At 46.3% G+C, this 26,139-nt stretch overlaps 1 long non-coding RNA gene across 1 annotated transcript; it reads left to right on the forward strand.

Moving 5' to 3' along the window:
* The first annotated feature begins 15,828 nt into the window (after positions 1-15,828).
* Positions 15,829-26,139, forward strand: LOC135398210 (uncharacterized). The gene is made up of 3 exons (XR_010424038.1): positions 15,829-15,955; positions 25,327-25,510; positions 26,044-26,139. It is a non-coding gene; the product is annotated as an uncharacterized LOC135398210 (long non-coding RNA).

Below are 26,139 nucleotides of genomic sequence, written 5' to 3' on the forward strand. Positions count from 1 at the left end.
CCTGTGTGTGCAGCATATATATGATACGACTAAATACATTCCCGTCAGTTGGAGATTTATTCCATGTGCCATTGTTGTATGCTGCGTATGGCCATTCAAAAAAGAAAACGCTTATTTGGCCATGTGTTTTGGGGTTTCCCACAGATCGCTAGCAGATGACCTCTACTGACTTTATTTTGGTATCCATGTTGTTGTGCTTGTGGAGACGTTGCGCTCCTGGTACCAGTCAGATATGGTAGCATAATGTTACACAGCTATGTATTCATCGGTCCGCTCTTTCGCTTCGGAGATGCCGGTGTTCATGCGGTTCAGAGCCCAGAGTGTTGACCACAACACGGATGATGGTGGGCGACCTCTCCAAATGAAAACACTGGTTACTGCGCCGCGTCTTCACGAGTATGCATTTGTAACCAAGAAGAACCACTATATTTCAATCCGAATGTTCGTTCACACTTAGCAGCATCACTTACCAGCCTCCGGTACATTCGTGTGGCCAAATCGAAGCTGGCGGAGCTTAGGTTCCAACTCCATAAAACGTTTTGTCAAGTAGAGCCCCCCAGACGTGTCGCCTAAAGAGTGTTGAGGTCATCACCAGTCCTTTCCACGCGCCCGATGAACAACAACGCTTCCTGCTCGGTCGGCTTGCCGGCGCCGCGACGCCGGAGTAATCGCAAGAAAGAAAGAAAAAGACGGCGCGGCCATATGACGTCAGCGGCTGGCAGCCGAGCGAGGGGGCATATCTGCCGCCAGATTCAAAGCTGCCTTGCTCGCCAGGATTGCGTGCTACGCTCAAACTTTTTAAACACACTTTTTAAAAACAAAAATAGTGTGGATGTCCTCACACCGCTATAGTAACACTATGAAGACCGTCTTTTCTTGTGTGCGATGTACCTTTCTGTGCTTTTCTTTTTTTACCTTGGCTCATTTTTCGCGGAAACCCCTGTGTCGGCACCTCGATAGAGGTTCAGATATAAACAGTAAAACAACTACTGTAGATCGCTTTTCGCAAACACGGGTGACATCGTTCACAACCTACGTGATGCCCTGAAGTAATCATGTACTTAATTCAACTTAGATAAGCTAAATTAAGTAGTAAGCTTCTAACAGAGTGAGGCCAACAACGGCAAGTCGGCTTCGTCACCACCACCACCGCCAGTTCGCATTAGTCAAACTCCTTTACAACGAAACTCAGGGGACAGCAAAAAAAATCGCTGTAAAGGTATTTTCGTTAAAAAGGATGTCCATTATTGGACCTATAGGGCTCCAGCGGGACCGCAAAGAAATTCGCTGTAGTGGTATTTTTGTTAAAAAGGTGTTCGCTATAAAGGAGTTTGACTATCTAATTAAGTAATTACGCACAGCGAGAAGAATACTGGCGACTACGGTATAAGACAACTAACAATATTCAATTGAATTTTTATTTAATCAAACAAATTGCTAGCACACACTACCAACCTTCTCGAAACGCACTTTCCTGACCTCTCCATGAGCTGGACTCTCGCCCCATTCTCTTTGTCAAAACTGCATGGTTCATGGTCAAATCCAGCACACCAACGCTCAGCCATCAAACCTCGTCTGACATTCTGGACATTTTTAGAACTTTGGTCCTCACTGTGAGACGACTCCTTATTACGTACATTTCCCACGTCACCACCAGCCCCCTCCCCCATCTCATCATTGTCTCTTTATGTGTGTGTGTGGGGGGGGAGGGGGTATAATATTGACCCTGTCTATGAAACTGCCCAATTACCACCATAAGAAAGAAAAGCTGTTGTTGTTTGTCTATGGCGTTTGGTGACACGGAATATGATGAATGAAACAGACTTTAGACAGAAATTAAAAGTGACTTCCTTGCATAGCTCGGCATTTCGGGCGTTGAAACTCCTGATCACAATCATCTGAGGAGGCATGAGTAAGGCGTAAGGCCGCGGCTATGAACTCACGGGAAGGTCGACATGGCGTATTAGTGAGCTCGATCATGCCGCATATTAGCACACTCATCGTATAATATCACAATTGCAAACAGCGCAAGTGTGATATCATCTGGTGAGTGTGCTAACACGCGGCATGATCGAGCCCACCGATACGTACGCCGTGTCGACCTTCACGTGAGTTCGCAGCCGCGGCTGAACTCACGCCTTATCAGCCGATTGTGATCGTGAGTTTCGAGACCCGAAATGCCGACCTATGCTTCCTTGCCCGTATCTTCACGTTCTTTTTTCATCACCCATACCGATTTCCGATGGGCGCTACAACGCACTTTTTAGACGCAACAGGACTTCGATCCTCATTGTAACGGGACCCATTCCTTCATTCCCTGCTTCACCACCAGCAATGGGGTAGAGTATCGCCCCGGCAATGAAACTCCCCACCCGTCATCCTGAAATAAAGTTGTTGTTGTTGTTGTTGTTTGGCTATGAAATCGCTTTGTACCAGGGCCGACCTAGACAACAGAAGTGGTAGAAACTGCATCACAGCATATCCCTTCAAGGAACCAGATGAATGATCGAGTAATGGTTGCTGACAAAATTTCTTTGCTCGCAAATGTTACTTCGTTATTTAATTACTCGTTGTAATTCGCAATTATACTTCGAATTAAACTTCTCTTTAACTGATTATTAGTAATGCAACTTCTTGAAACAGGAGGTGATGTGACTCTCTCACATTTTTTCATTTGGCGAAACAAAAAATTGTTTCCAGCTCCTAACGTCCGAATACAATGCTACCGTTACATAAAAAAAAAGTCGTGGAAGTCGACATCGGCATATTCGCAAGTGGAGTGCCAACGATAAAGGTAAGAAGTTAATTGCTGTTCACTGCTGACATCAGAATGGATGGTATGAGATGAGCGTCAATCAATGTTGATCGTAGGAAATTTCGCACCACTGCCATGAATTTCATTCATCATCATTTCAGCTTCAATTCCATTTGGGTTGAATTCCCGTCACTCAACCGGTCGATTATCTTATGAGGATGTCATTTGCTAGCGTAATTGTATAAATATTCAGGGAAACGCCGCGAAATCCGACACCTGTTGGGAAGCACTAAAGCGTTGTATCAAGAGATCAATGCCACATTATTCCACCGCATCAGACTTCATGTGACTTTTACACCGACCTTCAAACACCTCCTCGGTGTCGGCGCGTTCAGCCTCTGTTCCACGTGTTGTGTGGGCGGTGACCTCCATCACATCCTCCTGGTCTGCGGAGAGTACAATCGCGAGCGCGCCCTCATGGAAACTGCTCCCCAACGCGTCGATCAACGCCAATTCGACTTAGCCAAAATTCTCGGGCCATGGTCGGACCCCTCACATCTGATGCAAGGCCTGCTAGTTATTGATGAGTTCCTCTCCAGCACTGGACTAATGGACGAACTCTAATTGGACACCTTTCCTTCATCATCCCTTTCTCATATCTTCCGCAAGCGAAGTGGGCCAGTGTACCGCCATAATGGCGCAGAATGACCCCCCGCATCATCATCCCATTTATGTGTGTGTGTGTGTCAATTCAGTTCAACCCTATGAAGCACAGCCCTCTTATTGTTTTACAATCATCTAATGCTAAAATAACTATTAAACATAAATAAAAACAGCCATCACGCTATGCGATTAGTAATATAGTTATCCGCGGGACGCCTGTGAATCATACCAAGTCATAGTCACGATTTATTTGTTGTTCTTGTTGCGGGAAGCCTGTATTGTTATGTTGCTGGAAGCTGGGGAAATTTATGTATATTTGGGAAGGCCCTAACTATTATTTGAATCTCCCGAAACTGTTGTACAATTCAAATGGAATACGGTCACGGTTAAGCCCCTTCGCCGATGCTCCACGGGTTTGGATTGAAAAATATGAAGACGTTGACGCGCACCCTACGAATTCTGCTACTCTCACGCTAACCACCCAGCGAAATAACGGAAAAGTTATTGGTAAGGAGCTACTTCAAACGACAATAACATATACATTGTGATGATGACGTGGGGAGGTTTTCCACTCTAGGAGTGGAGCGCTACCCCATAGCTAGGGGTCTAATGTGAGTGGTGACAATGATGAGTGATGACGATGAGAGATGACGGGAATGATCGAAGTGGCGATGACGATGCTGGACGTGATCGTGATGCTATGTACACCCCTACCCCGTCCTCTATGCTCCACAGTTCAGGGTAGTCATCCAGTTTTCCATTCACAGCAATGCGCAGAAAGCATTTTGGACTAACAAAGCAGTATTAGACGATCCTGTAACTGGTGGCGACGTACGAAATAGAATTTGAATTTTTACTTTCTACGACGAGCTAAATTTACTGCAGTGATTTGCATACCAGTGCGTTCCACGGTTATTTTGGGTTGTATTCATTTGTTTATTCATTCGTAAACGTTTTAGAAGGTGGCGAAATGCATATTAGGTTCTGTGGAAGGTACTCCAGTGCTCCAATGTCAGCGAAGCTTGCCTGTAGTTGGCTGATTCAGGTCATTAGAGAGTTATTTTTCATCTAAGACCACCGGATCATGTGCTTCTGGAATAACGCCTACGTAGTAGTACGAACGAGTTTTCACATAAATACGTACGTGCACAACGGATGCATAAAATGGGCTGTGGTTATTTAACGTTTCTTTAAAAGCGATAGCTTCAAAGGCACACCACCATTTATTGCAGACCACCGAAAATTTAGGGCCAGCGGTTGCCCTTTTAAAGGTGCCGTAAATCAGTTGAGGCACCATCTCGCAAAATCAGTTCATCTCATAAAATGAGTTCATTCAATAGCGCACGCCCCTCAGGAGCCTAACGTCACAGTTTTCGTCTAAACCACCCTCATAGTTTTTCACGAAGGAAATCGAAATTGAAAATGGCGGACCACAATAGAAGTACACTCAGTGGCGTATCTGGGGTGTGGCAGGTGTGGGCAGGTGCCATGGGCGCCAGGTGAACAGGGGCGCCAGTATGTGGTCGGGTGTGAATGTCCCAGATAGGGCACACAACCTGGCACATTCATAAATGATCTAAAGCACCCGCCATTAGGGAGGTTGTAGTGTGAAACCTAGTGCGGACCACACGAAAACGCATCCCCAAGGACATCATGTTAACCATGTTGCCATGGGCGCAGGTAGCTCTAGATACGCCACTGAGTACACTAGTTGGAAGTAGACGCCGAATTCGCATTGCCTGTCAAATATGGCAGCAAAAATACATTGCGTGCTCATAACACTGAGCATAACCCAGCAATATCAGGATTTTTTGCTGTGACGTCACTGCAAAAAATGCTGGACACAGGAGCGTCAGTATGTTGTCCACCTGTGTGATGTCGCACGGCATTTGTAAGTAACCAGCACTTACACCGCTCCATACATGTAAGCTGTTTGCTTGCTTCTGTTCGGTAACTTCAAGATACACACAGTTGTCTCGAGACGTAGAGCACAGAATTATTATTCAGGCTGCGGCACATAAATGACTACTGAGGCGACCAGCTCTTTTTCTTTTTTCGCTGTGGCGCGTTCTGCGACTAATGGAGCCCGTCCGCGGCTGCTTTCTCCGACCGCTTTTAGAAACTAGATTGCGCTGTTATAATACACAGCAGAGCGAAAATATTTTGCATGGTGTTTCGAGCCATGTTAAATGTCACTGCATTGCTCCTTTAAACACATTTGACTCAATGTGCAGTGTTCGGCTTTTTTAATGTACATATATGCATGGATATCGATCACTTGAGATGTTAAACACACTGCAAAAATGCAAGAATGATATGGCGACAATGCCGTTCTTTCATGATGAATGCGACCGGGCTCTAGGAAGCAGAAAAAGTAAAAGAAAGAAAGAAAGTGACTGGAGTTGAAATAACGTTACGTCATTTCTACTTTCACAGAGCACTCGAACTGTGACTTGGAACGTACCACGAATATATGTGGGTCCAGCGCTGTATCACTGTGGCCTCGCCTTTGGATATACCAGCCACCCCTGTACTCTTAAAAATGAACTTCACCGCATAGCACGCTCCTAGCCAATCATTATCTCGAATGATATCGTTACCTGCCATGATTTGTTGAAAACGGGAGGCGTACGCCTTTTCTTTGACAATTATGAACAGCATAAGTCTCTCTCTCAGGCTGAGAGGACCTCTCAGATTGACAGGACCTCTCAGAAGCTAATGCTCAGATCTGACATCGGAACATCAATGTTCAATTTCGCTGGCTACGCTGCACCTGTCGTCGATAGATGTCGTCGATGACCAGAGATAGATACAGACAAGTACATGTCACAAAAATCCACATATATTGAGTTCCATCGATTGTACAGATACACTCAAGGCATGCACACTGCCATCAGATTATCTAACAGTTATTTCAAATGTTTTGCAGAATTGTGAATATCTAATATTTGTTGAAAGATCGCTCGCAAGAAACTACACGAAACGGTAAATAGCAGCAACAGAAACTAGATTTAGCAGTTACATGTCTACGAAAGCATACAGTCAACACATATTGTCATATTCTACAAAGCGTGAACTCATGGGACACATATTCGCAATGTCCGTACAGCGGCGATGAAAAATATTCTTGAGGAACTCTGCTTCTCGGTGATCAAGTTCGTCTGTTTTACGTATACTTGGGAACTCGCGATGCACCGTCTAGTTTCCCTTGCTTACGTAAGACGCCAACTAACTGGCGAGATGGGGTTCTCACCACCTTGGGTTCTCACCACCTGTCGCTTCGTACGAGATTCATCTGTAAGAAATACAATTTCAAGATGTCAGTGAAAGTCAGTGTGTAGGCATCGAAATATATAACATACCGTTTGGCACAAAGCGCCGTTGGTAACCTAACGTGGTTGGTAATCTTCCTATATCGGCGCTCATAATGCGTGTCTGCGAACAGTGGTAAAAGCGTAAAGTGGACAGGAATGCCTGTCACTCACAAAAGCATATTTGACACATCGTCTACATACCTCAAAAACAGTTAGAATCCCGAAGACAAAACGCAAGTTACTTGAGATCCGCGGCCGACGTCCTCACACTTCAACGTTTCAAGACAGACTGATTGATCCGCTGGCGACTGGCCGAAACGCTTCGACTTACGTGCAGTGCAATAATGCACGGATTGCAAGAACAATAGCTTCAAGGTGGAACGGTAATACAGGGTTGTCAGGGTCACATGTTTCTTGGAGGAATAATGCACAAACATGTGAAATCTTGCGAACTATTTTCCAAAGCGGACGAGGTAGCATGTCCCGCGGCGCGGAAAACATCTAGCAACTTGCTCTGGCAACTAGCAACTTGCAACGCACTGTCGCAAAGCTGTCTGAGAGGTCCCTCCAAACCCCTCAGGGCTACATGAATGATTCTACAACGTCTTCCAGATTTTCTGTAAAAGGTCCTCTCAGACCCCTCTGTGCTGCCTGAAACGTCCAACCAGACCCAACCTTTCAAGAAATCTTGAAAGGTCCTCTCAGACCCTTCAGAAGTGCTAAAGGGTCCTACCAGGCCTTTCAAGATTTATTGAAAGGTCCTCTCAGACCTCTCAGGAAATTTTGAGAGGCCTCTTAGACACATTTTCGATGGAGCAATACATTGGAGGGCACCGGTGCCCTCCAATGTATTGCTCCATGGGGAAAGCGTGCTGGGCGAAGGCAATGCATTCTGGGCAGGTCCTGGTTTCACGTCATAGCAAACGTCAAACGCACACGCTTGTGAACCTTTTGTAATCAAACGCGTTTTCTGTTTCTGAGCGCCGTTTTGGACGTCTTTTCACCGCGGTCTAATTATTTTTAAAGGGACCGAAAAGTGAATATAAACCTATCGAAACTTTATGTTCTGCGAAAAGCTTGAACCTTCAAAAGTTCAAATATCAAAGAACTCCGCTGAAATCGCTGTGGTTTTTCTGTAATCGAATTTTTCATAATTGCATGTCCAGGGATAGTAGGAAACCGACCAGTCTGTCAACAATTGCATGACCCCGCGCCATCCGTCGAGGACGCATATAATACGCGCGCTTCCGGTCGCTAGTCCGGCGAAAATGAAAATGGCAGTGGGCATTTATGACCACTTTCTACGTCGAGAATGTCGAGCCTCTTGAACATGAGTGCGCTGGAATTCCGCACTCGAGAACTGTCGCTCACAGAACTTCTGTTCGTGCGTCAGCGTGCTGGAAAGTGTGTGCCACTGGTGTGGGCTTCGCAGTCGAAGATTCCTCGTCCAGAGATTAACCGGAGTCACATTCGTCTCCGCCAGTAGCTCATCGTGCCGTGAACATGGACTGCTTTGTGAAATTTCCATGTATCAGGGAGAAGCACTTGTGTAAGCTGAAACAAGCGCTGTTTTTTCGTCGTGCAGGTGTTCATGTGTGAAATGCAAACCGACGGATACTACGGTTGTTGCTGCCAAGAGGTAGAGGATGCGTGTGGAAAGCAGACAGACAATTGCATCACAACTAACGAATATTTCGAAATACTGTGCCTTGGCACCGAAGTACTGCAAGTGTCTTTTACATACATCCGAAAAACCGAAGAGCATTGCTACATACGCGGCAGCGCTGTGTGGTCTTTACGCGCTACTTGAACGGCAAATTGGACGGAAAACCCTTATTTCTGCAGGAAATTCCGCTATATCACCTGTCGGCCATTCACAAGAAAGATATGGGGTGCTCCGAGAGAATACAATAGAAAGTACTCTACTGGATCTCGATCTGCGTCGTACATGCTATTAGGAATGCTTTCCCATCAGTGCGCAGACTTGTAGAAATGTTGATGTCAGCAAATTTTCATTTCTTGCATGCTGCAAGTTTTTCTCATTGAGTTTTCTTTGCTGTCACAGAATATTATAATTATTAGTTTGTTCCTAGTTAAGTAACCTGGGGGCTAAGTGATCCTGAGGGTTAAGTAATCTGTATTTGTAGATTATACTCATGTCTTGTATATATGAGCAGTAAATAAGATAATTTTCATCAGTGTCATTCAGCTGAACTGTGTTCATAGCCTTTTAATATACTTCTCATTGACCACGTTTCAAAATACCAATTAATATTTGAACCATTATTGGGCTTTAACACTTGATTAACTCTGTTTTACTAAAAGGAGTACTTGTAACTGATTCATTATCACGTCACCAACTAACATTTGTAAAGAAGGACTTGAGGGCTGACTTCAAGTATTACCAACCCTTCGGATCTGGGTTCAAAGTTAACCATGCAGCATTGGTGTGCATAGTAGTCCAAAATGGTGAAATAATTTAGTGCATAAGTTTTCTCTTACCGTAATTGAGATGCATTTTTTTAAAGTACTTTTGACAGCCCCGCCAACTGCAACTGGCTTCAGTGTACACGACAAATGTATGGTAACATTTAATTGAAATATAATATAAGAGCAGAAGCAACATTTTGTCACAACTCAAACTATTTCTTTCTTTTTATTGTCCAGAGATTTAGGAAACAGAGTAGGACTTCTTGCCCGCTGATGTTTTGACGTACTTGATAGAGTTGTAAAACCTGCAACAAAATTAACAAGAGAAGTATAAGCAGTTTTGTCTTTCCCTTTTCAATATAACAAGCAAGTTATGTTTCACCGTGTGTGCACTTTTGTATTCTCTGTTGATGAGAAAATTACAGGAACAATAATGCTGCAGATAGATCCAACACTGACCTGTCATCTTCATGAAGATGAGAACTTTTCTTCACGCGTGCTAAGGAAGACAAAAGAAATTTACAATGAAGGTTGTACGAAAACAGAAAATCGACATCGACTAAAATTTTATATATGTGGATGCTACCACATCGCGTAGTTGCCATCCAAAAGTAGGACTGGGCAAGGTTGTTTGTTTGTTATTGGGAAGTTGTCGGCATGTTGATGCGCTATACCGTTATAGCAGATCAATATAGATGAGTGTGTGATATACTGTGCACGTGAGTTTTGGGACAGCCTCATCGTCATGGGGCAGGGAAGAGAATAAAGTGTAGAATGATGAACGGGTGGTGGATGCGTACTTCCAACGATACCACAGGCTACCTAATTTCTTCCACGATGGCCACGTCATCGTAGGCTTGCCGGGCTTCGGTAGAAAAAACGGTGGTGCGGTAATCCCGACATTGTAGATTGTGAACGGAGAACATGCAGGAGAATTGAAGCCGAAAGTCAGTATCCAGGAGAAGTTTTCCAATCGTCGCCAAATTAGGTAGCCTGTGGTATCGTTGGAAGTACGCATCCACCACCCGTTCCTCATTCCACACTTTATTCTCTTCCCTGCCCCATGACGATGAGGCTGTCCCAAAACTCACGTGCACAGTATATCACAGAGGGGCGAACACAATAGACAGCGTGATGGCTGCAAACTCTCAATTGAAGATTTACTCAACAGAACAAGAAACTGAAAGCATAAGTACAAAAAGGCAGTGCCCATGCAACGCAGGACTACCTTAATCTAGGAGAAGGCAGGATTGGGAGAGCAATAATGAGAAATGACCGTTGTGTCCGAGATAGGGGAACTCTGCAAATTTAGGACCAATATATGATATAGCCTTGTATGGCTCACAGCTGTGACACGCTTTGAACAATTCCAGTACGGGGGCTTCAAATACAATGAACTTTCGCTGTTTCAGTTGGCATTCAAGTGTAGAGGATGCATCTCTAGAAAATTAATAACATTCCCTAGTCATAACTGTACCTCAACAGGAAGTAGTCCTCAACCCTTCAAAGGAGCTAGTAGTCCACATCGGTTTCTTCTCCTGCTGTTGATGTCATACTAATGTTCTGCACCTGTCCAAGGACTCCAAAAATGTCACGAACTCTGCAACACGTAATAGTTGTAGTGATTCCATCTGTGGACTTTGCTTACCTGCTTTCAGCTGTTTCTGTCATGTCAACTTGAGTGCCTCGGTTACACACACACGAAGCGCCACTTCAACACTGGAAGGCCCCTAAAATCAAATTTGTTGATGACAACGCTCAGTACGGGACAAGTACGATAACATAAGTTAAATGGAATTGCTATATTGTAATTTATACATGCGTGACACCTGTACATACCTAAGAGGTTGTGTTGAACTCGTCACCTCGATGAAGCAAAATCACTGGTTACTGAACGGCAGTTTGCTACGGACGTCTTCGCAATCCGCCTTCTACGTCATCTTCGTGGTCATAGGCAGCAAAATGAGCTCAGCACACACGACACGACTGCTGAATCTAATAGCAGAGTGCTTGGAACCACATTCCTTTTCGCGCACTCTCCTGTGGAATCTTGTGGTAGGAAACGCCCGTCGTCGAAGATGAACGAAGATGATTTTTGCATCCCCGAACACCAAAACTACGGTGTCACCAGGTGGTCTCTCGAATACATGACACAGCAGCCAGAGACATATCATTCACTTCCATTTTCTGCTTCGCGCGACCAGCATGACCACACACAACGTAGACAATGAACCACAATAAACGCGGTAACACAGACGGCCTAGCAGATGGCGTGGCGGATCGTAGCTCGTAGCGGCGGAGTAGCTGAATGCTTTATTAATGCTTTATTAATGTAGAAACTATAGAAGTGAGTGTCATTTTTAAAATGGCGTTTAGCTGTAAGATAGTGTGCGTCAACTTTGTTCTCTACAAAACGTGGTAAGGGTTGACCAATCTCTGGGAGCCCTGGACCCGAAACCCAAGTTGCTCTTTTTCGCCGTTCGTTTGTAGCACCATCCATGTTCCGGCAATCTTCAAAATATTTATACGTAAAAAATATGCCGAATTGAGGAGTAATGCTTTCTGTGTGTTATCAAATAATGATGTTGTGCACGATAGTGGGCAAAAATATGGGGGTTATTTTTCATTTTTCTGTCCGTTTAACCGAAAATCGCGCAGTAAAACGCGCAGTTTTGTAGATGAGGGCTCGTACTACTGACCACTTCCAAACCCTACCGTGTAGTTGTTGGGTTACCATGTCGCGAAAGAAGCACCGTGTCGTTTACGCTGGCGAAATACGTTCATCTCTTGGCTTTGATAGTAACGAAAATCTCCAACCAAGTTACAGGACGGGGATACCTGACGTTTCGGAGCCAGTTCGGCTCCTTCCTCAGGGGTGACTGTAGTGGCCGTTGGCAGCAGCGTTCTTGCCGTGGTTCGAATTTCGTGATTCGCCGGATTGTTTTTCAGTCACGTGACGGAGGCTTTGACGTAGCTTTGTACCGACGGGAATATGTCGGCAAGCGTTAAAACGACATGCAAAAAACACAGTCACACGACCTCAAAATGACGTTTTCTACGACGTATGACCAGGACAAGATGGCGGTTTTGCGATAAGCACCCGCTTGTAGGTAGTTACAAAAATGACGGGTTAATGTCACCCCTGTGCTGCTACTGCTTCGCCATGTACCTCCTGACGTAACGTGAGGAAATCAGGCCGTCCCGACTGTTATCTCCAGTCATTCTGTAAGCTTGATTGGGCAGTGATAATACACGGTACAACGCAAATATTGTATACGGCGGCTGCTGACAAACTGCATGATGAATGAAACGGACTTTCGAGCCAAGTTAAACAATTACTTCATTGCTCCTTTAAGCCCTATGAAGTAGTTGACTAATGAAGTATGAGGTACGTATGAGTAAGTATGAAGTGGTTAAGAAATGACTATAATAGTCAGACTATATGCGCTATTTTCCTTCAAAACTTATGCTAAAGTTCAATCGAAAAGTAAAACATCACATTTAAATGTTTGTTGTAACTTTTGTGCTTGTACTATTGAAGTTGCTGTGAGGTCATGTAGCAGGGACAACTTAGAACACAGAACAAGAACGTGGTGGTGGTGGTGGTGGTGACGGTGAAAGGGCTCGCCGTTGTCGGCGGGAAAAGGTAATGGAGTCTTTTTCGTTTCCGTTACCGCCTCCGTTACTGGCCCTTATTTGTTTCAGTTTCGGTTACCACCATTGTTGCTTTCGTTTCCGATACGTTTCCGTTTCGCTTTTCGGTACCGCCCCACCTCCAGCCCTCTTTTTGTTTTCCTTCTTTCTTTTCTTGCCTTTTTTTTTTTTTTAAGAAAAGACCATTGAGACCGTGACAAAACTTGATCCCTCTACTGTTCTGAAGTCTATTTTGAAGACTCCATTGATACATGCATACAAGAGACAACGTTTATTCAAAATACACATATGTAGGTACCTGAGAGAGAGAGAGAGAAATTCATGATGACGATGATATGGGGATGACTTCCGCTCATTGAGCAGAATGCTACCCCATTGCTATTGGGGAAAAATGAGAGGATGGTGATGAGGATGATGCTGACGACGCTGACGGGGTTTTAGAGAGAGTCGATCAAGCCGGTAGTTCCTCATAGGTACCCGATTTCTGTGAACAGCTAATATAAACACGGTTTCCATGAATGTTAGTCACGCTTGCAACTTCCAGGTCACCGAAAGCGTATAAGAACTATGCTTCTTCTATGCGACACATTGCTGGCCTTACGTGGGGCTGCGATGCGCGATCTCTTTTGGCCATTCATCGAGCCTTGGTGCGTGGTCCGCTCCTATACAGCCTTCCAGTATTACACGGGATTTCGCCATCCTCCGAGTCCAAGCTTCAGTGTCTTTTGGCACGTAGCCTTCGTGTCTGTTTGGGCGTGCCAAGAACAATGGATACTTGTTCAGTCATGGCAGAAGCGAGAGATACTCCGCTTGCTATCCAGCGCTTTAATGAGACGAGCCGTCACTATCTCCGTTTGTTGGCTCATCACCTGCGGCACCCTTTACTGCTGAAGCTTTCCCGTCGCAGGAATAACAAGTTCAGGTCCTGCATTCAACAGCTAAAGCATGACCTGCCACGTTTTCAAGTTGAACGCCAGGCGCGTTCAACTCCACCTTGGACCCTCCCTCTACCATCTGCTTCACTATCCGTTCCCGGGTGCAGAGAAAGGATGATGTCGCTGCAGGTGTGTCCAAGGCGCTCACACTGGATATGATGAGGGAGCTCTATGCAGGCTTTACTCCTGTTTTTACGGATGGCTCGTCCACAAAAGCCAGCTCTGCATGCGCCTATATTATTCCGTCCGAAGACATAACTGGTATCTTCCGTCTCTCGCATCTGACGTCGTCAACATGTGCTGAGCTACATGCTTTGCTCTTTGCCATGCGCAAGATCCTGCAGTGTTCAGCTCCCGGCCATGGGTCTTCTGCACATACTCGAAAGCTGCTATCCAATGCCTCGCAACAATGGACATTCGAGGTCATCTCATGTCCATTGTTGCTGACGTGCTTGAAACTTACAAGGAGCTGCTGGACCTGGGCCACTTCATAGTATTACAGTGGGTACCTGGTCATGTCGGCGTACGCGGCAATGAAGAGGCCGACCGGGCAGCCCTGCGGGGTCATCATATAGTTTAAGCCCACTCTATCATCTTGTCCAAAGGTGATCGTCAGGCCCACGTCCGTGCTCTCTCTGCAGACAAGACAAGATCACAGTGGCTGCATGACATTACACCCTACTCTCTGCTCCACGCAGTGGATCCTGCTCTTTCACTGTCGCTTCCTCATAGCCTTCCGCGACACTACGCATCCCGTCTTCACCGCATGCGGCTGAATGTTGCATTTACACCAGTTATGATGCAGCGTCTTGGCCGTGCGCCCTCGGACCTTTGTGCAGCATGCAATGTGCGTGCAGACCTGCACCACCTACTTATGGACTGCCCGGAGTACCAGCGGGAGCGTGAGATCTTGCAGCACGAACTGCATGCATTTCCCATGCATCGCATCGCCTTCATCGCCCATTTACCATAGGCAAGGTGCTGTGCCCATGGTCCAGTCTCGCTCATACACGCCAAGGTCTGCGTCACCTTTGTGATTTCCTGTCATCAACAGACCTCTTCACTCCGCTTTGATTACCGGACCCCTTATCATCTCTCATCACGTTCAAGTGGCACTGGGGCAGCGCCCAGCCTGCTGGCCGGCATCAGCCCCATCTCATCATCGCATCTCTATGTGCGTGCGTGTGCTATTTACTGTGTACTACTTACTTATATGCCCCAGTTTGATCGTTCATTTTAGTTTTAGTACTTCAGTTAATTTTAGTTTGCTTCATTGAGGTTTCTTTCATAAATTAATCTACGTGATATGGTGAAGAATTGCAATAATTCGGGTCCTGCGGTACCCGAATTATCACCGTAGATTATTGTCCTTTCCGTTTCTGTTTCAGATATTCCGACTGTGCGATATTCGTCTCCGTTTCTGTTACCGTTAACTGCTATATTTCCGGTATAATACCCCCCCCCCCCCCCCCCCGTTTCCGTTTCTGTTACCTTTCCCTGGTTGTCGGCCTCACATAGGTGGGCAACGTCACGACTGACGCCCCGCAATTGCAAGTGGTCTGATGAATGACCGATACATGGTCGAGGTGTAATGAGATTACTGGCAATTAGCTGCTTGCTCGCAATTGTTACTTCGTTACTCCGGATATTAAACTTCTCTGTAACTGATAATTTGTAATGCAACTGCTTGAAATGAGGATGGATGTAATTATGTCATTTTTTTTCCCCCTTGGCAGAACAAAAAAATTGTTTCCGGCTGCGAACATTTGAAGACGGCATAATGTTACCGTTACAAACAAACATTCGTGGAAGTCGACGTCGGCCTACTCACCGGTGAGCGAAAGCGAAAGGAAATGAGTTAATTACTGTTTACTACTGACATCAGAATGAATCGTATGAGCTGAGCATCAATCAACGTTGATCGAAGGAAAATTCGCACTATTTCTATGAATTTCACTATACATTGTTTTATTCGCTTGAATCGTTTCAGCTTCCCAAACTTCTCACTGGGTAACCCAACAGGCAACATGCAAGTCGAATTAGCAACCACTCAAGAGGATGTCATTTGCTAGCGTCACTGTATAAATACTCAGAGGAACGCCGCGAAATTACCGTTCTCAACATGGCCACGGCGATTTACATGGTCCTGATAGTTGCTGTAGTAGCAGTTGCATCCGGCTCTGACCACCCTTGGCAAGGAGGCAGTAAGTAGTGAATATCTTTTGCCTCATCAATATTGGCTAAGTTATGTATATTTTAGGGCATTGGATTAGTGTCTGGATTGGACTCTTACCTGTTTGTTATGCTTTGTCGACGCTTTGCTGTTAGTTAACACTACGAGAATTGAAGTAGCCAGTCCTGACCGGTCGAGTTAACATCTTTTTTTGTTTTTGTTTTCTATCCAATCTAATATCTAACCTAAGTGTTGTCTAATCTAATCTACAGTACCAGCTGCATGGCCGAGCAGGTAAACGCATCCGCTCGTTTATGGTAGCCAAGGTCGTGATGAAGACTGGGAAGGGGTGGGTTCAAATCCTTCTATAGTCGAGTTCAACTTAAAGAGGCCGTAAGCAGGGGCGCACCTACAAATACAAGGTGCGCATTTCTCTGCGTAATCTTATTGCAACTTAGGCAGTGAAAGCTCCTTTCGAATTACTAGCGCACAAAAGCGAAAGGTGGTTGCATACGGATGAAATATTCACTGCCCTCTTACGCTTTTAGCTCGGCCCTGCGCTCTAACTTTTGACGTGCCGCTTTCCTCACCAGTTACGATCAAGGGTTCCACGTATGATTTTATTTTTCTTGCGAAATTTGCCTAGATGAATGAGTCTTCTTCTGTTCGAAATCTAAGCAATCACAACCTCAAACTGAAAAAGAAATGCGTTCAATTTAGGTGCCACACGCGCACTATTGGAGAAACAACGTTATGTTAACGTGTTCTTACCACGGCTGCGGGTGTCGTTCAACGGAATGCACTAATGTGACGGGAATAATGTTTCATTCGTAAGTACGTACTTGATCGGTTGTTTCGCGCCCCTGCGTGTGTGTGAGTCATCTTGAATCGTTCGTTTCCGAGCTGGCGCTCTGCTACGGCTGCAGGTTCATTTGATTTCCTCTATTGCTGTACAAGTTTGACTACTGGCAATCTTCATTACTTCAGCAACAAACACACAAAACGTGGCCCTGTCGTCACGCAAACGTCGCTGCCACGAATGATGTTTCTAGTCCTCTGTGCTTGTCCTGCAGACCGTAACTGGTCTTGTAATAGAAGAGTACAACAGGCCAATTTCACGTCAGTTCATGCAAGGAGGTCCCATGGACCTCCTGTATTTTCAATATTTTGTTATATTTAGAAGTTCATCGTACATGATGGTCAACCGCGTGTAGACAATTTCACTCACGATTGTCTAGGTCGAAACCGCACGTCTGCTCGGAAGAATCTTTATTGTCCGACTTAGTCTCCTCTTTCGAGGATGTACGTGGTATCCGTTTACATAAACATCAGTCAGGTGTTGGGGGCCTCCGGTCTCGTCTGAATCAAGCGGCGGATTGGCGCCGTGCTTTTGTTTTGTCGAAGTGCTCGAGTTCGCACGTTTACAAGCTGTAAAATGAATAATTTCTACCGAATAGTTTTGTATAAAAAAATCAAGAAAATCCGGCCCTGAATTCGACTGTTTCAGTTTCGCCGTGTTTGCACGCGTATATCTCCCAAGTTTGCAAAGATATTGAAGTGAAATTGTTTTATGCTATAGTATGTCTACAGGCTAGCAGTTCGAGTGCAAATTTTGTTGCGCTCTGTGCTATTAAAATGGCGAACATGCTCTCTCGCGCTGTTTTGTTCCGAATTCGACATGCGAATTCTCTGGCTGTAGATCTCCCTCAGCACCGTTCTTGGTATCAGTTCACTCAACTTTTTATGGTCTTTCATCTGATATATCTATCGTGCGTACGCTTCCTACATGTATCTGCAAATGTTTAGACATATTTCGAAAAAACAAGGAATTTGCGCGTTCGTTTTTCAAAAAGGCGCTGTAGTGGTGTTGCAGGTCCACCGGCAGCGATATTGAGGATGAAGACTGGCGAGTCTCGTGAGCAGCTGCTAGTCAGCAGGCATTCGGGTTCTGGCTTCCGTGAAATAAATACTGTACCCACGTAGTCTGGTCCACTTCAACTGGCGACGAGCTGTTACAGTGAAGTCTCTCCCGTAGACGCCTCCGTCACCTACTGCCGCGAGGCCTGCCGAGGGCATACCTCATTTCAGGAGTCTAGGAACCTTTGACCCAGCCAAAGAGGAATGGAACCGCTATCACGTGAGGTTCGAAGCTGCCTTGCGTGTGGCCAGGATTTCTGAAGACGAAGACAGGAGCAGCCTACTTATATCGGCATTGAGTTCAGAAGTCTTCAAGCGACTATACCATTCATTACAGCCACGCGACGTTGCCCAGGTCCCCTTCAGCGAGCTTCTCAAGACGATGTCAGAACATTATGCGCCGAAGAAATTTAGAGAATTCTAGAGGCTGAAGTTGTTTTCCACCTGCCAAGGGGAGGAAGAAACGGTGAGGGACTACATGGGGGGGAGGGGGGGAACGGCTATCTGCTATCGTCGGTCGCTGCGAGTACGAAGCCGAGACGGATCTTCGGACCTGCTCGTTGCTAACTGCGTTCATCGTTGAACTGCGAGACGAACGACTTCGGACACGTCTTGTGCTTGAGAAGGCCCTTACCTTGGATTCTGCACAGCGGTTGGCGGAAAATTGTTTGGCAGCAGCGACTGAGTCTCAGCAGCTGTGAACCAAGAATGCCGTGCACCTGCTGAGGCCTGACGACAACATTCGGTGCTTTCGGTGTGGAATCCTCAACCATACGGCAGACGACTGCCGTTTCCGATCCGAAGACTGCCGTTCTTGCGGGAAGCAGGGCCACATAGCGAAGATGTGCCGCAGTGGAAACTCCTCAGCGACGTCGGCAGGCCGGTCGAGAAGAGGAAGGCGCTCTCGCAAGGTCAAGCTTGTGACTGACGTTTACATAGCGGAAGAACGAGATGGACAGTTTGTGACTTGCCGGATCCAAGGAGAAGAGGTCCTACTTCAAGTCGACACAGGTTCTCGCGCTACCCTGCTTGATGAGAGGATTTTTCTCAAACTAGGAAGCCCTAAGTTACGTCCTCCAAGATACCAACTTCGTTGCTTCAACAAGGCCGACATTGGGCTGCGCGGTGAGACACATCTTCAGGTATGCTTGGGAGAACGCAGCGAGAAGTTGCAAGTTCTGATTACAAGAACTGAACACACAAATCTTCTAGAGAGAGACTGGATTCGAGCGCTTCGCATCGACATGAATGCGCTCTTTGTTGGAAGTGTAAGCTCCGAGGAACCGTCCCTGACCGAGACCCTAGAGAAGTATCAAGATTTATTTCGTCCAGAATTGGGAAGGTGTACGAAAAGTTTGGTTCATCTGCACTTCAGGAAGGGCCACAACCGAAATGTTTCAAGCCTCGCCCCATTCCGTTCGCTACAAGGCAAGCCGTTGAAAAGGATCTGCAGAGGCAAGTGCACAATGGAGTACTTCACCCAGTTGAGGTCTCGGAATCTGCGACGTCTACCGTTGTAGTGCCGAAGCCAAATGGAGCCGTAAGGGTATGTGGCGACTTCAGCGTTACCGTCAACCCGCAACTGGCGACTACACAGTATCCACTGCCACGACAAGAAGAGCTACTGGCAGTCCTCAACGGTGGTCAGATGTTTACGAAGCTAGATCTGTCTGAAGCTTATTTACAAATGGAACTTGACGAAGAGGCCAAGAAGATGCTCGTCATCAATACACACAAAGGGCTGTTCCAGTTTAACAGGATGCCTTTCGGTATCGCCTCAGCACCAGCTGTTTTTCAACGCACGATGGAGCAGGTCATTGCTGGACTGTCATCGGTAGCTTGATATCTTGACCGGATCATCACCGGAAGAAATGACGCAGAACACCTCAAAAACTTGAACAAGGTTTTCACTCGACTACAGGAATTCGGCTTTACATTGAAGAAAGAGAAGTGCGCGTTCCTCCAGCCGCAAGTGGAGTACTTAGGCCATGTTGTGGATGCTGAGGCTTTTATACCATCACCCAAGAAGGTTTCAGCAATCCTTAATATGCCTCCACCCACTCAAGTGTCGAAGCTGCGTTCATTTCTAGGAATGGTCCAACATTACTGCAAGTATTTAAAGTGCTTGTCAGATGTTTGCGCACCGATGAATGACTTGCTGAAGAAAGGTAGTGGTCAACCGCATGCGTAGAAGCTTTCGACACGGTGAAGAGGATGTTGACATCTGCGGAGGTACTGACTCACTACGACCCAGAGAAGCCCATCTTCTTAGCAGCTGATGCCTCTTCGAAAGGACTCGGCGCAGTCATCTATCACCGTATCAATGGCAAAGACAGACCGGTAGCTCACGCATCAAAGACACTTAAGCCAGCAGAGACGAAGTACGCTCAGATAGAGCGAGAGGCACTTGTCATCATCTTTGGTGTGAGAAAATTCCATCAATAACTATGGGGAAGGAGATTTGTCCTCTCCACCGACCATAAGACCTTGACCACCCTTTTTGGGTGATATAAGAAAAGGGATATCAGTCTGAACAGCGAGTGGCCTACAGCGCTGGGCACTTATTTTGATGAGCTACACGTATGATATCAAACTCAAAAGAACGAAAGACATCGCTAATGCAGATGGTCTACCTCGTCTTCCGGAAGGCCCGGATGCAGAATTCGACCGGTCCGGACAACAGGAAATCTTCAGCGTTCATTGTGCAGAAGTCGATGCCATCCAAGATGAGAGCATGTCCATCCTTCCAATAACCGCCGAAGACATCGACCAGCTAAGACATCGACCATCGAAAGCTACGACCAGCGATGTGTCCTTCTCCAGGGTGGTAGACTACATCGAGAAGAGTTGGCCCGCAAGTGTTCCCGCTGAGTTCCATACTCTCAGCGGCACACAGAACTGGTAGTGCACAAGGGTTGTGTCCTATGGGGCTTGCGTACTGTTATTCCCCCTACTTTCAGAGAAGCGATGCTAGAATCCTCCATGACTGTCACGTTGGACAGACTGAGATGAAGACGTTGGCACGTTCATATTTCTGGTGGCCTGGGTTGTACAAGGCGATCGAGATGAACGTAAAGCACTGCGACCCGTGTACAGCAGTGGTCGCTCAAGAAGTACCGGTGCCCTTACACCAGTAGGAACCTCCAGACGGGCCTTGGGTCCGGCTTCACGCGGATTTTGCTGAACTGCAAGGAGTCAATTACCTAATCGTCATCGACGCATTCAGCAAATGGCCTGACGTTAAATGCATGTCCAAGACCACCGCCAGCAAGACAGTGGACGCATTGGCCGACGTATTTGCCCAGAACAGGTTTCCTGGCGTCCTTGTTACGGGTAACGGACCCCCGTTGACCAGCTCGTTTCTCGAAAACTATCTGCGAGCAAAGGGAATCCGTCATGTCTTCGCCCCTCCATACCATCCAAAATCGAATGGCCTCGCAGAGAACTTTGTACAAACGTTCAAGACAGCTGTTCGTCGTTCTACTTCGGAAGGAGCAGAACTGGATCAAGTGCGCGATTTCGTCTTCAAATATCGTGTTACTCCTCATGCAACGACAGGTCGTCCACCATGTGAACTACTAAATCGCAACCAATACCGATCGGTGCTGGATCTGGTGTGTCTGGACAAGGTTCAGGACTTGAGCACGTCTGAGTCCTCGAGAAAAGCCCGTGCTAGACAGAAGAGGAACCACGACGTTCAAACCCGCGATCGCAGTTCATAATCGGCCAGAAAGTGCGGATGCTCGACCCCATCAAAAATGCCATTGGAAAATTGGTACGATCGGCAACAAGCAAGGCTCCACGATCTATGTTGCGAAAGACGAGTTCGGCAAAGAACACCGGGTTTCCACGAGGATCATTTAAAGCGGCGAGAATCAACGACTTCGTGGCTCCCGCATGTCCCACAACACGACAGAGCTCCATTGCAGTCTCCAGGGAACAATGCTTCTGAAGGCTTCCTTCGTGTGTTTCCTGAGACGACTGAACCTCAAGGCGACAGCGAACAGTGCTCGGTGCCAGCGATAGCAGACTTTGCAGTTCCTCTAGCAAACTCTGCTGCCCCTCTAAAGACTTTCGGAGCTCGATATCTAACGCGCACGCGTTGTAAACCGGATCGCTACGGATCCTCTTAAAGGGAGGAAATTGTAGTGGCGCTGCAGTTCCACCAGCAGCGATATTGAGGATGAAGACTGGCAAGTCTCGTGAGCAGCCGCTAGTCAGCTGGCATTCGGGTTCTGGCTTCCGTGAAATACACAGTGTACCCACGTAGTCTGGTCCAGGTTGCCAGGAAATGGCCCGATATTAGACCTTTCACCTGACGTAAAAAAAAAAAAAAAATCTGCTTCAAAAGGCATACACTGGCGATTAGCGCGTTAGAACGCGCCCTATTCTGCGTGCGTACGTGTCGGAGCCCGGCTGGCGTTACCGCAGGATGGCAGGCCACCTGTCGATGCGTCCTTGGTTTGGGCAATGCTGTCTGGCCGTAGACTTACCTGAGCTATGTGTTGACAAAATTTGACTGTTCCACGCCTGGGAGTTCGTTATTTCCCACAGAGCATCTGAATGAAATCCTACGCCGCCAACGACAAAATGGTCAGCGAAGGTAAAACCTCTCTCTTGCAAGCTGCGTACACGGTGATACGCATACGGTACAAATAAATATCGAGCTAGGAGTTGTTTTTCCAGGGACCCCGCAAGTTCCTAAGAAGCTTGCTTAACTTCATTTCAAAGTTATGCAGAGGGCTTTCAGCACAAAGCGCGTGTTCTGTGCTGGAGTTGCAGCAGTGCATTTCCTCTCAGAGTTAATGAAGTGGGCGGGTTCTCACATTTGTCATAATTACATAAGAGACGCTTAGAGCAAGGCCATACGGGAGAAAAATACAAATCCACCTTCCAAGACGGACACAATGAACTTCAATTTCGCTGAAAACTGGACAGTAGCTATGCTTAGCGAGCTACAAGCGTGCCACTGCGGAAACACAAATTTCATATCCACATGCGTGGTAACAGATGGCACGAAAACGTACCATTTTGTTGTGGTGAGCGAAGACTTGTGTCACGATTCGGCACCCTCACTCTTAAAATAGTGGCTTGACGAGAATATTCCTCTTGCAGCTAATGATCTGCGTGTCAAATGGAGCAGTGGGCCATTTTAAAAATCGGCATACGCTCTATCAGCTCTCCAAATCCACTTTTGTGAGCGCGACATGGCTGTTCACAGAACAGACAACGACAGAAGTGCGTGTGACAGGATCGGTGACTTGTCAAGCACCATGCCAGGACACCTACTGTTATATACTGGTTTATTGAGCTCCGTGACAGCCACACTGGCATCGTGGGAAGCGCGTGCGACAGTTCGATATTCGCTTGTACAACACGTATGGTGCGGAATAAACTCCGTTCCTGTTAACAGTCTCCTCACTGCCTGGACATTGATACTGGCGACGAGCGTTAGGAACTACCTTGCTTTCACCCGAGCAAGACGTCATCCTAGGGTCACAAGATATGATAACGTGCTTGCAAAAACACCTAAAGAGCGTCCATTTGCTCCATCCACGCGCCGAGGACGTGTCTTCTTCTAGAATGCAAAACAAAAAGGAATGGGCAAATTGATACCGCGTCGAAGTGGTATACAAGGTTCGCATGCGTGGCAAAGCAAGACATCGGAAAGTGAAGGCCGAGAAATAATTATAGCTCGTACCGTGGACAGTGAATGCAGAAAAGTGACGTTTTCAAAGTGCGTGAAATCGTTTGTCACTGTTATGTTGCAAAATACTACTTCCGCTTTCGCAGTCTTCTAAATATATCGACATAAACTACCACTTTTGATTACACAAAGTCGTCCTTTTTCTTTACGAGATCGACAGATATCCGCCATCCCGCGGTATTGCCATCCGGGCTCCGACACGAACGCACGCAGAGTAGGGCCGCGTAATAACGCGCTAATCACCAGTGTATGCCTTTTGAAGTAGAATGTTTTTACGTCAGGTGAAAGGTCTAACGTCGGGCGATGTCCTGGCCAAATATAAATGAAACCAAAAGTGGCCTTTTTGAGAAACGAACGCGCATAATCTATGTTTTTTTTTTTAAATATGCCTAAACATTTGCCTGTTTCAGCATATACCTAGCGGAGGTATACGCACGATAGATATATCAAATGAAAGAGCATAAAAAGCTGAGTGAACTGATACCAAGAATGATAATGAGGGATATCTGCTGCAAGAGAAATCACACGTCGAAGTTGGAACAAAAGTGCGCGAGAGAGCATGTTCGCCATTTTTTATAGCACAAAGCGTCGTACCTGCTAACCACAATTTGAGCATTGGACTGCTGGCCTGTAGGAATTGTAGGTGTTGAAAATTGTGGACCACAATAGAAGTAGACCGGACCAAAGTAGACGCCGAATTCGCGTTGCCCGTCAAATATGGCACCAAAAATACATTAACATACATAACAACATAACAAAAATACATAACACTATAGGCTTAACCCAGCGATATTAGCTCTGCGCCGGAGTCACAGCAACCAATGCTGGATACACGAGCGTCAGTATGCTGTCCGCTTAAATGACGGTTGTTTCACCAGGCGTCGCCCAGATCAACTTGTTTTGCAATTTTCGCAACAAATTCAATTTTTAGAGCGGCACATCACGTTTGCGCTGTTCGCGCGGTATTTGTTGGTAACGAGCACTTACATCGCACCATATACATGTAAGCTGTTTGATCGCTACTTTTCGGTACCCTCAGGCTACACACCGTTGTCTCGACGTATAGCCCTAATTATTATTCAAGCTACAGCATTTAAAAAAGCACTAAGTGTCCACAGTTTTTTCTCTCGCTGTGGCGCGTTCTGCAACGAATAAAATGAATTCCTGCGAAAGAACGACGAGTGCAGGTGACCTACAGAAAGCGTGCTAGGCCTCTGTTACGCACACCTTTAAAAAATCTTCCCCTCGTGAAAATAGTGCATCAGTGAACGAGGGAACGTCGTGACATAACATGGTACCTGGCACGTGACTCGTGACGTACGGCGGCACAGCTCAAACACGTATAAAGAAACAAAGAAAAAAGGCACGGGGACTTTTCCACGTTACGCGAGGATCGTGTCGGCCGTCCGCGGCTGCTTTCGCCGACCGTTTTTTGGAAATTTCATTCCGCAGTTATAATACACCGCAGAGCGAGAATATTTTGAAGGGTGACTCCTTATGGACAGCTTGTCAGTTTAGGCGGGGCTTCTAGCCATGTTAGATGTCACCTCACTGCTCCTATAAACGTGTTTGACTCAATGTTCAGTGTGTGCCAATGTTTATAAATATATATATATATATATGTTGCAGAGGTTAAGGCGACAATGCACACAAAGGCCACATTAGGCGACAATGCCGTTTTCTCATGATGAATGCGCGACGGGACTGTTGGGACTAGAAAAATAAAGAAAGGAATTGACTGGAGCTGAAATAACGTTACGTTCTTTCTTCTTTCATAGAGCACTCGAACTGTGATTTGAAAAATGTCGTGGATGTATGTGGCCCCAGCACTGGAACATATTGGACTGAGCTTTACATATACCAACGACCCCGGGGTTGCGTAAAAACGCCAGTGTGCCCAGCCTTGCTGGCGTTTGCTTTCAAAAGTCCCACAGATTGCAACAAGGCACATAAACGTTGCGAGTAAGTGAAGAAACACATTTTCTTCTAATTATCTAAAATACTAAATATGAATACCAGACATGCGCAGCATGAAACACATTACATGTAGAAAGAAACCTGGATGTCAAATAATTGCAGTATCCCCTGTTTAGAAGATGTATGATAAATATGTGAAGTAACAGTGGCTTAGCGAGAAAAATATTCCTGGGGGGGAGGGGGGTCCATGGGGACTTTACGTGGGAGACGAGGATTTCATCCTCGTTTCCCTCTTCCACATGCACTACCAAACGTACGATTTCGGGGGTGAGGGAGGGGGTGAAACACCCGAAACCCACCTCTGGCTACCCCACTGTGAAGTACCGTAATCAGAACTGAAGTCACCTAAACCCACTATTGCTTCGGCATGCATTCTTTGCTGCTCTCCGTTGCCTTCAGGGGCATGTCAGTGCTGTTCATCTATTTGGAGGCACATTCTAGTTAATCCGTGGTTGCACGATGTGGTGAAGAACACTGAGAGTTCTTCGTTGGAATTTATTCTCTCTTAAAATTTTCAGGAAAATTGAGAGCTGTCTGAGACAGCTTGAACGGCGCGACTAAGCATAGACGACGATGGATGATCATGCCGCGCCGTGCTTTACGAGCTGAACAGT

This window comes from Ornithodoros turicata, chromosome 6, assembly GCF_037126465.1.
Source record: "Ornithodoros turicata isolate Travis chromosome 6, ASM3712646v1, whole genome shotgun sequence".
Lineage (NCBI taxonomy): Eukaryota > Metazoa > Arthropoda > Arachnida > Ixodida > Argasidae > Ornithodoros > Ornithodoros turicata.